At 42.5% G+C, this 14209-nt stretch overlaps 1 protein-coding gene across 6 annotated transcripts in view; it reads left to right on the forward strand.

Moving 5' to 3' along the window:
* The window catches only part of PDE1C (phosphodiesterase 1C), a 1119495-nt gene that overhangs the window by 576112 nt on the left and 529174 nt on the right, over window positions 1-14209 (forward strand). The gene's annotated exons all lie outside the window — the stretch shown is intronic.

Consider the following 14209-nt stretch of genomic DNA (forward strand, 5'->3'; position numbering starts at 1 on the left):
CATTTGACCCTCCCTTTTATATTGTAAGCTCTGAGCATGGCTCTCTGATTCCTCCTGTATTGAATTGTATTGTAACTGTACTGTTTAACATTGTAAACCACTGTGCAAATTGTTGGCTTTGTATAAATCCTTTATAATAATAATTATAATCTGTCAATCTGTCATTGGTCAGTGAAAGATTGCACCAATGCATGGCCCCTTCTGGGAGGAAATCATATGACGTCCACTCAGATAGATGGATGGCCGGACAGGCCTTTTGTCTATCTGAGTCTGCTAAAGGCAGGGTGGGAAGGTGTTAAGCTATATGTGATGTTATGGAACAGTATGGTTTTTACTGAGAAAATCAGTGATACTGTATTTTGGCATATCAGATTTTAAATGTGTAAATCATTCTTTAATTTTTATATTTAGCTTGGCTTTAAAGAGGAAGTAAACCCTGATGGGTTTACTTCCTCTTTCATTCCCTGCAAAGGCAAAGCATAATGGACTACTATGCATCGCATAGTAGCCCATTATGTGTCACTTACCTGACACAGGAGCCAGCGATGTCACCGCTGTCCCCTGTAGTCCGGCGCATCCATCTTCTCGGTGGGGTCTCGCAGCTCCGCCGCTGTCATTCGGCGGAGCCGCGATGACGTCACTCCCACGCATGCGCACGGGAGCCGACACGCGCGGCAGCTCCATTGTTGGAAATGCCGCGCTCAGTGCGCCTGCGCGCCGCTGTCTACGGCGCATGCGTATAGGTTTAGGAGATATTTCTTGGACCTACAGGTAAGCCTTAATCTAGGCTTACCTGTAGGTCAAAGTGGTTTGTAAGGGTTTACAACCACTTTAATGCAGCAGCAGCATCTCAATCTGATTCCTTTCAACTTAAAAAAAATAAATACATTAAAATTAGTTGTGGCTGCAATACCCGATTTTTCTATCCCACAACAGAAATCTATAGGAAAATGTACTATACTTTGACCTGTACTTTAAAATAAACAAATCTAAAGCCCTCAATTTTGTATACGATTATGAGTTGCACAACAGTTTATTAGTATAGTTGGTGAGCTTTTTCTTAAAAGTTTGATAAAACGTAAAAACCGAAAAGGAGAGGGAGAGAGGGAGAGGGAGAGAGGGAGAGGGAGAGAGGGAGAGGGAGAGAGGGAGGGAGAGAGGGAGGGAGAGAGGGAGGGAGAGAGGGAGGGGGAGAGGGAGGGGGAGAGGGAGGGGGAGAGAGAGAGAGATATTATTTTAATTTTCAGATTTATTTAAATATTTTGCTGCCAATTTCTCTTAGCCCTTGTACACACGATCGGAGATTCCGACAAACAAATCCGTCGGAGTAATTCCGACTGATTAATTCCAGAAGAGGTCCGGAAGTGATGTTGCATACACACGGTCGGACTAAGTTGTCGGAAAATCTGATTGTACATAACGCAATGACGTTATTTCGTTACAAATGGACTACGTTCAGGCTAGTAGCCAATAGCTTTGGTCTAGGAATTCGATCTAAGCATGCGTGGCACTTTGTCCGTTGGAGTAGGCTACACATGATCGGAGTATGTCTGATAGGAGCATTTTGTCGGAAAATGTTACCGCCAAGTTGGAAAACTTGGTCCGTCGGATATTCTGACGGAAACAGTCCGATGCAGACCACACACAGTCGGAATATCCGACAAAATGGTCCGATAGGACACATTCCGTCGGAATCTCCGACCGTGTGTACAAGGGCTTAGCCACACATGATTGGAGTATGTCCGATAGGAGCATTTTGTCGGAAAATTTTACCGGCAAGTTGGAAAACTTCGTCCGTGGGAATATCCGACAGAAACAGTCCGATGCAGACCACACACAGTCGGAATATCAGACAAAACGGTCCGATAGGAAACATTACGTCGGAATCTCCGAACGTGTGCATGGCAGAAGACTCCCACTGAAGCGGATCGTGCGGACGGAAGAAGCCGGAGGAAGGTGCAGGACAAGAAGAGCGGAGGAAGAAGAAGGTAGAGAAAAAAAGATGGAGGAAGAACACCGAAGGAAGAGCATAAGAAAGAAGATGGAAGAAGAAGCTGGGAAAGAAGAAGAAATTAATAAAGGACTTGTCAATGGTACATTTGTACCCCATTACCAATTCACACGGGGGCGGGATCTGGGGGTCCTCTTGTTAAAGGGGGCTTCCAGATTACGATAAGCCCCCACCCGCAGACCCCCACAACCACCGGGCAAGGGTTGTGGGGATGAGGCCCTTCTCCCCATCAACATGGTGACAAGGTGCTTTGGTGCTACCCCAAAGCACCCTCCCAATGTTTAGGGCATGTGGCCTGGTACGGTTCAGGACGGGGGCCGCTCTCTCATCCTAACCCCACTTTTCCTGTGGCCTGCATGGTTGCGTGCTTGGATATGGGCCTGGTATGGATTTTTGGGGGTCCCCATGCCATTTTTTAAAAATGTTGGCACAGGGTTCCCCTTAAAATCCATATTTTGAGGGTGACCCCTACGCCATTTTTTTTTTTCAGCTGTCATTGATGTTAAAGGGGGCAATATACAGTATTAAAAACTGTGGTATGTAAACTATTGATAAGGGTCATTTGGGTAGTTTCTGTTGCCATTATGATTTAAAAAAAGAGTAAACACAGTTGATTGATAATATATGGCGCCAGCCAAACACTAACCATGAGTGAAAGAAAAATGTTTGTTATCATTCATATTCCCTGAAAAATCTATTCTGCCAGGGTATGTAAACTTATGAGCACAACTGTATATGGCCATAAACTGCCCCCTTTTCCACAATGCAGCGGGAGGGCAGGCATCAGCAAATGGAGAGAAAAATCCTATGGCCAGTGTGAAGGGCAGGCAACACCAAAAAGCATACGGACTTGGTGGGGCAGAAACTGCACCTTTGATAGCACAGAGCCAAATGTTGGTTCAGACCTAGACATTTCCTCATCTGCTATTTTTTATGCCTTTATTACTTTTTACCATTATTTGCAAGGTGCCCCAATATGATTGGGATACTAATCTGTCTTGCTTTTCTTTAACCACTTAAGGACCGCCGTATTGCCATTGTACGTCATCGCAATGGCACAGGCAGGCACAAGCACGTACATGTACGTGCCTGCCTTCCAGCGGGTGGGGGGTCCAATCGGACCCCCTCCCGCTGGATACGGCGGTCCGGTTCACTGAAGGAGCGATCTGTGATGAGGGGATGGCCATTGGTTTCTGGCCACCCCCTCTCGATCGCTCCTGGCCAATGAGAAGCTTCGTCCCACTGTGTATTGTATACACAGGAAGGAGGAAGTGATGTCATTCTCCTCGGGGTGGTCTTTTTGACCGAACTATGAGGAGAAGACAGAAAGTAAGTGTGCACCAACACTACACTGACATGTAGGTACACACAGGCACACAAACCCTCCCCCCTGATCGCCCTCCGATCCCCCTCCCCCCCCCCAGTCACAGTGTCACTGATTGCAGTGATCATTTATTTACTGATCACTGCATTCAGTGTCAGTTGTAAAAGTAAAAACTGTCAGGGCAGTTAGTGTTAGGTCCAGGGTAGCCCCCTATCACCCCCCAATAAAGGTTTAACCCCCTGATTGCCCCTAGAGTTAACCCTTTCACCCCCTTTTGCCAGTGTCACTAAGCGATCATTTTTCTGATCGCTGAATTAGTGTCACTGATGTCGCTAGGTAGCTAGTTATTTTTTTAGGTTCACCACCAGGTTTTTATAGCACTAGGTACCCCGATATACTACCCAATAATGGTTTTAACCCCCTGATTGCCCCTAGTTAACCCTTTCACCCCCTTTTGCCAGTGTCACTAAGCGATCGTTTTTCTGATCGCTGCATTAGTGTCGCTAGGTAGCTAGTTTTTTTTTTTAGGTTCACCGCCAGGTTTTTATAGCGCTAGGTACCCCGATATACTACCCAATAATGGTTTTAACCCCCTGATTGCCCCTAGTTAACCCTTTCACCCCCTTTTGCCAGTGTCACTAAGCGATCGTTTTTCTGATCGCTGCATTAGTGTCACTAGTGCCGCTAGGTAGCTAGTTTTTTTTAGGTTCCCCGTCAGGTTTTTATATAGCACCAGGGACCCCCATATACTACCTAATAAAAATTTGAACCCCCTGATTGCCCCTAGTTAACCCTTTCACCAGTGATCACCGTATAAGTGTTACGGGTGACTCTGGTTAGTTTGCTTTTTATAGCATCAGGGCACTCACCATTTATTACCCAATAAAGGTTTAACCCCCTGATCACCCGGCGGGTGTTATCAATTAGGTTTTAGGGTCAGGGTCTGCGTCGCCCCAGGCAGCGCTAGGTTAGTGCCAGTACCGCTAACACCCACACGCAAAGCATAAACCTCCCGTAGTGGTATAGAATCTGAATAGATCAATATCTGATCTGATCAGATCTATACTAGCATCCCCAGCAGTTTAGGGTTCCAAAAAAACGCATTGTTAGCGGGATCAGCCCAGATACCTGCTAGCACCTGCGTTTTGCCCCTCTGCCCAGCCCACCCAAGTGCAGTATCGATTGATCACTGTCACTTACAAAACACTAAACACATAACTGCAGCGATCGTAGAGTCAGGCCTGATCCCTGCGATCGCTAACAGTTTTTTTGGTAGCATTTTATATTTAAATCCGGAAGGCAGTGCTTGGTTCTCGGGGTCCCGTACGTGGCTAGGCTCCCAAAAAGTCCCCCACATGTGGTATCCCTGTACTCAGGAGAAGCAGCAGAATTTATTTTGGGGTGTAATTTGACTTATGCCCATAGCATGTGTGAGCAATATATCATTTAGTGACAACTTTGTGCAAAAAAAATAAAATTGTAAAATTCCTGCAACTTGTGGCAAAATATAAAATATTTCATGGACTCAACATGCCTCTCAGTAAATAGCTTGGGGTGTCTACTTTACAAAATGGGGTCATTTGGGGGGGTTTTGTGTTATTTTGGCATTTTATGGCCTTCGAAACTGTGATGGGTAGTGAGGAGTGAAATCAAAAATTTGCACCCTTAGAAACCCTGAAGGCAGTGATTGGTTTTCGGGGTGCCGTACGCAGCTAGACTCCCAAAAAGTCCCACATATGTGGTATCCTCGTACTCAGGAGAAGCAGCAGAATATATTTTGGGGTGCAATTCCACATATAACTATGGCATGTGTGAGCAATATATCATTTAGTGACAACTTTTTGTAAACTTTTTTTTTTTTTTTTTTTTGTGTCATTATTCAATCACTTGGGACAAAAAATAAAAAAATATTCAATGGGCTCAACATGCCTCTCCACAACTTCCTTGGTGTGTCTACTTTCCAAAATGGAGTCATTTGGGGGGGGGTTTGTACTGCCCTGCCATTTTAGCACCTCAAGAAATGAGATAGGCAGTTGTAAATTAAACGCTGTGTAAATTCCAGAAAATGTACTCTAGTTTGTAGACGCTATAACTTTTGCGCAAACCAATAAATATACGCTTATTGACATTTTTTTTACTAAAGACATGTGGCTGAATACATTTTGCCCTAAATGTTTGACTAAAATTTAGTTTATTCGATTTTTCTTATAACAAAAAGTAGAAAATATCATTTTTTTCTCAAAATTTTCGGCCTTTTTCCATTTATATCGCAAAAAATAAAAATCGCAGAGGCAATCAAATACTATCAAAAGAAAGCTCTATTTGTGGGAAGAAAAGGACGCAAATTTCGTTTGGGTACAACATTGCATGACCGCGCAATTACCAGTTAAAGCAGTGCAGTGCGAAATTGTAAAAAGACCTCTGGTCCTTAGGGTGTTTATTGGTCCGGGGCTGAAGTGGTTAAATGACCTGGGACAAGGGTACGTTTTTACACTTGGATGTGGTATGATGTGGTCAACTCTTGAATAAGCTGTCAGAAACAACTGCCTCATACGCTCTATATTACCCCAAGATAAAGATTATAATCTATAAAGAAATAAGGGTCCCCAATTCATGAAAAAATAAGCAGCTAAGGTGTTGACAATTAAAAATCATTCAGTTTTTGTGGACAGATATTGGTCCTTAAAAGGATGTTTGAGTGTATAGATACATAAGAAAATGCGCTCTAGCACTGCAGTTCCAATAATTCAAGCATAGTTTGTTAAAGCAGATGTAAACCCAATCACCAAAATGTCATATAAGCTTTAACAGCTTGTGATACTGATATAAAGGTCCTTGCTTTGGCATTTTGTGTTAGTGGGTGACAATGTTCTGCCTCTTATTCCACTATTCCACGATCTCCTTGTAAATCACCCTGCCAAATGCCTTGCCAAAGGAAAAAATATGATTTTGTGCACATTGCCCCAGGACATTATACTTCTTTTTTTTTTTTTTGACAAAATACCCTTTAAAAAAAATATTTCAGCAAGCAACAAATAGGAAGTATGCCCTGTGAAAACACTGTGCATCAGGTTATCAGTAAAGTGTATTTCACAGCCTATGCCTTCAAATGCAATCATTTTACATCCAGCAAAATGATAGGAACTATGCAAAACTATAAAAAAAAAACCCACATTCAGCACTGGTATGACTGTAGATAGTGCATGTGAAGATGTCTGAAGGGAATACATAAGCAGCATATTTAAATCTTTTCCTCTCCCCACCCCCAAATGTTCCCCAATCAACACAGCATTTTTCTACCTTAACATTCATTAATACATCGTCTCTAAGAGAGCAGTACCTACTAGGTTAGACTAATCTGATCCTTTGCATTTTTATCATCAGCACTCCCTATGCTTTTCCTATCGCAGCTAAGCACATTATCAATATGGTTGCTAATAATTCAAACTTTTACATTGACGGGTACTGGCACAAAACACAAGTCAGGTGGCTTAGAATGGTCAGTAATGATGGTTAAGTTCAAAAGCCAGGAAGTGAATTACTGGTAGTTGGTTGCTATGGTGGTGAACAAAAACCACAACAAAAGTTGACCTTTTCTTAAACTGTGTACAAGTTGGGTTTGCCTAAACCCCATGCTCAATCTAAACTTAAACCTTGCTCCAAATTATAATTTACCTAAATTAAGCGAAATGCAGAATTTAGACTAATGCCAAGAAAAGTTGTGTTTAATTAATGAAACTGCGTTGTATTTTCTGAAATCAAAATAAAGCATGTTCATTATTAAATATTCATAATCATCTTAATTAAGGGAGCAAATTAGTCAATTTGTTTATTCGTCTATTCTAAGAAAATGACTGTGGTTCTTGAAAATGTTTACTTAAAAAGGCATTTTCTCCCATGAGGATGATGCTTCCTTATGCTAAAAGCAAAAATTAAAGGAAGGCCAATGATTTGGCACAACGATAAACATTGTCTTCACAGGAACAATTGTTTGTGTAAGTGCCCTTATGAAAAAATAATAGTAAATCTGTCACATATGAAGCAAGATTGTGCTGTAGAGGAGCACAAGACAATGCAGAGATTACTTTTTTTTTTTATAGATAAACTTCAAGAAGAATTGAAAATAAAACCTCAACATGCTTACAGAAAGCACAACCTACCTGCTAAATACAGTTTTGTAATCAGGCCTTGCTGTACTGAACTAGTCCGCTCCACCACATTTTGGTATTCTGGGGATCCTATGCCACGCTTGCTTGTCATACTGGAACACCTTTCCCCTGCCTCCCACATTGAGAAACCCTGATGTGAAAACAAATGTCAGCATTAAGACCTTTCCTAAAGCCATTAATCAGATTCAATCTTGTTTCTCCTACAAATTTGTGATGAATGATTCAGTTAAATGCAAAAACATACCTTATTTTATATTTTTTAAAAGCAAATCTCCATATTGTCCATCTGATGCCATTCGATCCTTTGGACCGATGGGGAATAGGACCACCTTTTGTGTGTTTTTGGTAGACAGGATCAGATTGGAAGGCGGTGGGTGTCTTCAGACATGTGTCCGCTGACATCCGACGCTCCATAGAAGTGACTAGAGGGTACGAACTATCCGATCAGGTCCTACCTGTCAATTTTTTAGGCGGACCTGATCGGATAGTTCGTGTGAAAGAGGCCTTAAACCATGCAGTGTACACAAAAATAAACACAAGGGCTGGTAGTCTGTTTCCAAAACATAAATGGCCTTTGTATCACAACCACTCAAATTTTTGATGCAGTTTCTCTTACCAGTTAAGTGGTATTGGAACATTAGTGAAAGGGCCACTTTTCTAAAGTTATGATGATCCTTGTGCTCTCGTCTTTACACACTATTTTGACAATATATAAAGTAATCTGTATGAACTTATAAATTATATCCTCTTATTTACATCTCTCCCAGAATAGTAAACGAAATCTTAACATTTTAGAAATTGAGAGCGATTGGAATGTGCCTATGCCTATAATGCTAATTTTGAGAGTCAGAAACGTGATATATGTTGTAAATAAGTAAAATTTGTCCACAAGCCTAAAAATCGCTGTTGTCAACTTGCATACTCTTTGCCTCATGCAAATAGTTCGGAACTGTCTCTATCTTCAGTGCCATGATGGGTTTAAGCTTTTTACAGAAACTGAATAAAACTAAAAAGCCTTTTTGGAGCATTCACTGTTATGCTCCAGTGCACATCTTACTCAAGCTGCCTGACTGTGGCTGTACCCACGTCACTGTATGTCCTCAATTTGAGCAGCACAGGAGACAGGATGCATTATATAAGTATGTCAGACCCCAAGGACACATAACTCATTTTCTTTTATGAAAGAACTTAACTAAAAACCTTTAAAAGGTTATGATGATATTATGCTGGAACAAAGACTCATAGACTTTCAAAACTAGGTTGATGATAAATATAGTGACATATCAGGCACAGTACACAACTAAGTTACAGCAGTTTTTTATTAATTTAATTGTATGTTGCTATGAAATAAACAGAAAACATGCCACATACAGTGTTTGGACGTTTTCAATATTCTCAGATATCAAACTCTCTCTAGTCTGAATGAATCATCAAGAAAATCAATAAAATAAGAAAAAAGCAAATTACATTTTCTTCCAATAAGCTTACTGCTGCAATTGCAGTTTATAGACACCCTGTCACTTTATCTACGCAGGGCAAAGGGACAGTGATGCCGTGTATACCCGAGCGCAATGTCTGCCAGAAGTCAGACGGGAGCTTTTCATCGTATATTCCGATCATGCATTTGACCTATCTGACTTTTTACGTAGAAAATTCTGATGGACCTAGAAATGGAACATGTTCTAAATATTTCCAACGAAACCAATTTCTATCGGGAAAAATTGCTCATCTGTGTGCTGTTCCAATGGACCAAAAACGATGCATGCTCTGAAGCAGGTACGAGACGGAAGCTATTGGCTACTGGCTATTGAACTTCCTTTTTCTAGCCCCGTAGTACGTGTTCTACGTCACCACGTTCTTGACAGTCAGACTTTGGTGTGATCATGTGTACACAAGACAGTTTCTGCGGAATTCCGTCGGAACTCTGCCGGAAAAACTTTCAGAGTTTTTTCCGACAACAACACCGGGCGTGTGTACAGGGCATGACTATGCAAAGAGCATTCTGCACCCCCCTCTTACTAACCTGATCGTTTCTCTTTCACAGCTCTCTGCTCCTTTGCAGCCAGTGAGAATACCTGCTACTTCCAGGTATAAAAGAGCATGTGACCTGCTCCCCGTAAAAGTGCCCAGGCATTGCAGCCAATCGCAAAGCCTGAGTACTCTCACATGACTGGGGTAGTTTATCAGATGCAGAGGAGCAAAAAGTTGGCAGTGAGCACATGTAAGGTGAGTTTATGGGGTCGGGGGATCCCCTTTGCAAGACACTGTCACTTATCTTGCATCTCAAGGTGAAAGTGTCGTATTAAAAATGTTTAGAAAAGTTTCATTACCTATTCATAATTCCTATATGTATGCCAAACCACTGACCTATCAAGCTAGATGGAAAATAAAAGCATCAAAAACACTACTAACCAAAATGAACCAGCTTGCCAGAAGAACTCTACTGATCTTTCTTTTTTACTTTGTAGTTTTTGAAAACACCCTAAAAGGTCAGATAACCTATCTATTAAGCCTTGTTATAAAGACTTTCTGACTTTTTTTTTTTTTAACAAAATATTTCATGATACTTTATCCTTTACTAACCTAGAAATAATCAATCTGTCTGCTTTTCAATGTGTATTATTTATTTTTTTACAAAGACATTGCAACCTTACATTTAAAACTTTTATACACTGGACAAAAATGAAGCATATGAATTTGGCTAAATAAAGAGTATCATGAATCATAATATCATAAAAAATGTAATGGTGGGCAAAAGTCTGCTGGTTGTGGTGTAAAATTTTGTAAAGTCTGGGCCAGTGATGGTGAACCTTGGCACCCCAGATGTTTTGGAACTACATTTCCCATGATACTCGTATACTTTGAAGTGTATTTGAGCATCATGGGAAATGGTGAACCTTGGCACCCCAGATGTTTTGGAACTACATTTTCCATGATGCTCAAATACACTTCAAAGTATACGAGTATCATGGGAAATGTAGTTTCAAAACATCTGGGGTGCCAAGGTTCACCATCACTGGTCTAGGCATTTACCTCTCTGTGTATAAGGGTTCTTTAAATGTGTCAATTCAGGAAAATGGATTTAAAAAACAGATCTTAGTCCACCGGATAGTCCTATCATGTGTATGTGGCATTAGTCCAGTGGATAAACCGCCAGACTTTGCAGCTGAGGTCCGCCAGACTTTCTGAACAACACACTACCAGACTATGGCGGGAGTCTGCCGGACTTTTGAAATGAATGGACTTTCCCACACATAGAGAAAAGTCTGTTCATTTTGAACGCGGCTCCAGGTAGACGGGACTAGCGATGAGATTGACACCTCACTGGCCCCGTCACCTGGTATGGACTTAAAGGGGAAGCCCTACGCCGAAAAAACGGCGTGGGGGGTCGGCCCAAAGTCCATATCAGACCCTTATCCGAGCACGCAGCCCGGGCGGTCAGGAAAGGGGGTGAGGAAGAGCGAGCGCCCCCTCTCCTGAGCTGTATCAGGCCTGCGCCCCCCCCCGCCCCAAAGCACCTTGTCCCCATGTTAATGAGGACAAGGGCCTCTTCCCAACAATCCTGGCCATTGGTTGTTGGGGTCTGCGGGGGGGCTTATTGGAATCTGGGAGCCCCCCTTAAGGGAGCCCCCAGATACCGACCCCCACACCCTATGTGAATGAGTATTGGGGCACCATGTACCCCTACCCATTCACCTGGTGAAAAAAAAGTGTAAAGAAAAAAACACAACACATGTTTTTAAAATAATTTATTGCACAGCTCTGGTGGTCTTCCGTCTTGGGGGGGGTCTTCTCGCCGGACTCCTCCGCTAGCTTCTGCTAGCTCTTTTACTAGCAGAGGAGCCCGGCCGCCTTCGCCGTCTGGGGGTCTTCTTCCGACTTCGGAGGTCTTGTCCCCATCTTCGGTTCTTCTTGCTGGGCCTCCGCTTTCTTCTTCCAGCTCTTTTACTAGTGGTAGCCCAGTCTTTTGTCGTCGCCGCCTTCTCTTCTTCTTCCTTGAGATGTTGATTCGACACTGTCTCCGGCCGCAATGACAGGGACGTGTTGTGCGGCGACTTATATAGGGACAAGGGGCGGGGTCATCGGGTGATGTCACATGGTAACCATCCCCCATATGATGTCACATTCCCAAAGGATGCTGGGACTGTGACATCATAAAGGGCGGGGACCTCACCCGGTGACCCCACCCCTTGTCCCTATATAAGTCACTGCACAACGCGTCCCTGTCATCGCGGCTGGAGACAGCATTGAGTCACATCTCAAGGAAGAAGAGAAGGCAGCGATGACAGAAGACCGGGCCACCGCTAGTAAAAGAGCTATAGGGAGATAGTGGAGGCCCGGCAAGAAGAACCGAAGAGGGGAACAAGACCCCCGAAGTCGGAAGAAGAACCCCGGACAGTGGCGGCGACGGGGGCTCCCGGATTCCGATAATCTCCCCCACCCGCAGACCCCGACAACCAACGGGCAGGGTTGTCGGGAAGAGGCCCTCCTTCCCCAAGGCATCCCCCATGTTGAGGGCACACAGCCTGGTATGGCTCAGGAGGGGGGGGGCGCTCGCTCGTCCCCACCCCCTTTCCTGACCGGCCGGGCTGCGTGCTCGGATAAGGGTCTGATATGGACTTTGGGGGACCCCCACGCCGTTTTTTCGGCATAGGGCTTCCCCTTTAAGTCCATACCAGGTGACGGGGCCAGTGAGGTGTCAATCTCGCCGATGGAGGCAGCGACATTGACCTCCTGCGCTAGTCCCGTCTACCTGGAGCCGCTTTTAACATGAACTGACTTTTCTCCGTGTGTGGGCAAGTCCGTTCATTTCAAAAGTCCGGTGGACTAGCGCACAGACGGCGGACAATTTGGAGTCAAAACTTCTTTCTACGTCCTGGACTTTTGAGAGAAAAAAAGTCCACCGGAGCCCCCACACGGGCGGATTGTCAGGCGGACTCTGGTCCGCCGGATAGTCCGATCGTGTGTATGTGGCATAAGTGACACAGGACCCGCACTTTGTTTCATGTTCTCTCTCACGGTCCCCAATCTTTGCTGAAGAGATGAACAAGATGTTGGCTCTATGATACACATATAGTGGTTCTGTGCTAAGCTCCAAAGTTTTCTGGCAGGAGGTACATATGATCATATCAGATGTTACTACATACACCTAAGACTACACCTTGGCCCAATACCTTTTACATCATACTTCCCTGTCTAGAAGGTCTTACTTCAAATAGCTGGCCATGTTTATATTAAATGTGGCTAGGCTATTTATTCCTATCTTTAGTGTGGTCACTTGTGATTAATGGGGAAGCCCTAAACAGGTTTGGAGATGCCCTTTGAATAGACACTGCCAATTTGCTCAGCATTAATAGAGTTATACTGTCTATTTTGGATGCAGTTGCATATCCATCTTGATGAAATTGCTATGTGATAATGGTATGTGATATTTTTTCTTTTTTTATTGGTAATGCATACCACATATCTTTATTTTTTAACCACTCTAGCTCTTACAATTTACTTTTAGGCTGGATAAGTTATTATATGATTACTTACAAAATGTTATTTTTTTGTTTTGAACTAGTAAAAAAGACACTTATCTTACCTGATTGCCATTGTTGCAATCTAAGATTGTTTGAACATTGCAAGTAGAAATTACTTTTTTGAAAACTGGAATAAAATCATCTTTAAAACTAGCTAGGGAATCATGATTACATTGTACTTTTCAGTAATAGTATGAAACGTGATATGCACTTATGGTTTTTTAGTGAAGGTGATAGTAGTACGGCTATATTTGCATATACACCCACTCCAATATAATGTACTCACGCCAGTCACTTTAGTCTGCCCATGTTAACATAATGTTCTTTTTTGTTATCTATTCAAATGTTGAAAATGCACATCTTAAATATGACATTTAAGTTCCATTGAACCGTTTTTTTTTTGTTTTTTTTTTAATAACTTGTTTTTCATACTGACTGATGCTCTATGCTCTCTTCCTCTCGCTCTCTCTATTGTGGGATCCTTCTGTGGGGTGAGTTCTGACAGAACACTAAAAGCTACAAGTGTGCCATATTTGTTTTAGGGAACCTATAATGGGGTGCCCTGTTAGTCAGGAACTGACCTAAACTTAGATAGTGTAGTTTAGTGTAGTATAGTTTTATGCTAAAGAGGTGCTGTACAAAACCCCAATATTTTACTACATGGTGAACTAGTAAAGGATCAAATCCCTTTACTAATTCACTTTATGCATGCGGCATTGATCTGGCAACAATAGGGAAATAATATAGAAGGTTCAGCGCCCAGTAGCACAACCTGTCATCGTGCATTAAGGTGTGTTGTATTAATGGGCTCGCAGCAAACCTTACTGCATATGAAATAGATGTGGACCTTTTTTTATGCAGGGCATCTTGATTATTATTTAATTGTGTAGGGGTGCTATTCTAAATGAATTGAAATAGGAGTGCAACACTGATGTATGTTAATGTGGATTTTGTTTCCGAACAAACAGCAGGTACGGTGCACTGCTGCAATGATAGTCCTGGTGCCATTTGTGTGATTAAATGGCACCAAGACATTCATTGCAAGAACACAACATCTAATAAAGATGAATAGCTGTTCAATAAGGATAGATGAGGAGTGTTGCAGTTCGTGTCTACAGTATATATATATATAGATATAGATAGATATATATATATATATATATATATATATAGATATATA

This window comes from Lithobates pipiens, unplaced genomic scaffold (genome assembly GCF_037356315.1).
Source record: "Lithobates pipiens isolate NorthernLeopardFrog02 unplaced genomic scaffold, aLitPip1_a1.2 Scaffold_19, whole genome shotgun sequence".
NCBI lineage: Eukaryota > Metazoa > Chordata > Amphibia > Anura > Ranidae > Lithobates > Lithobates pipiens.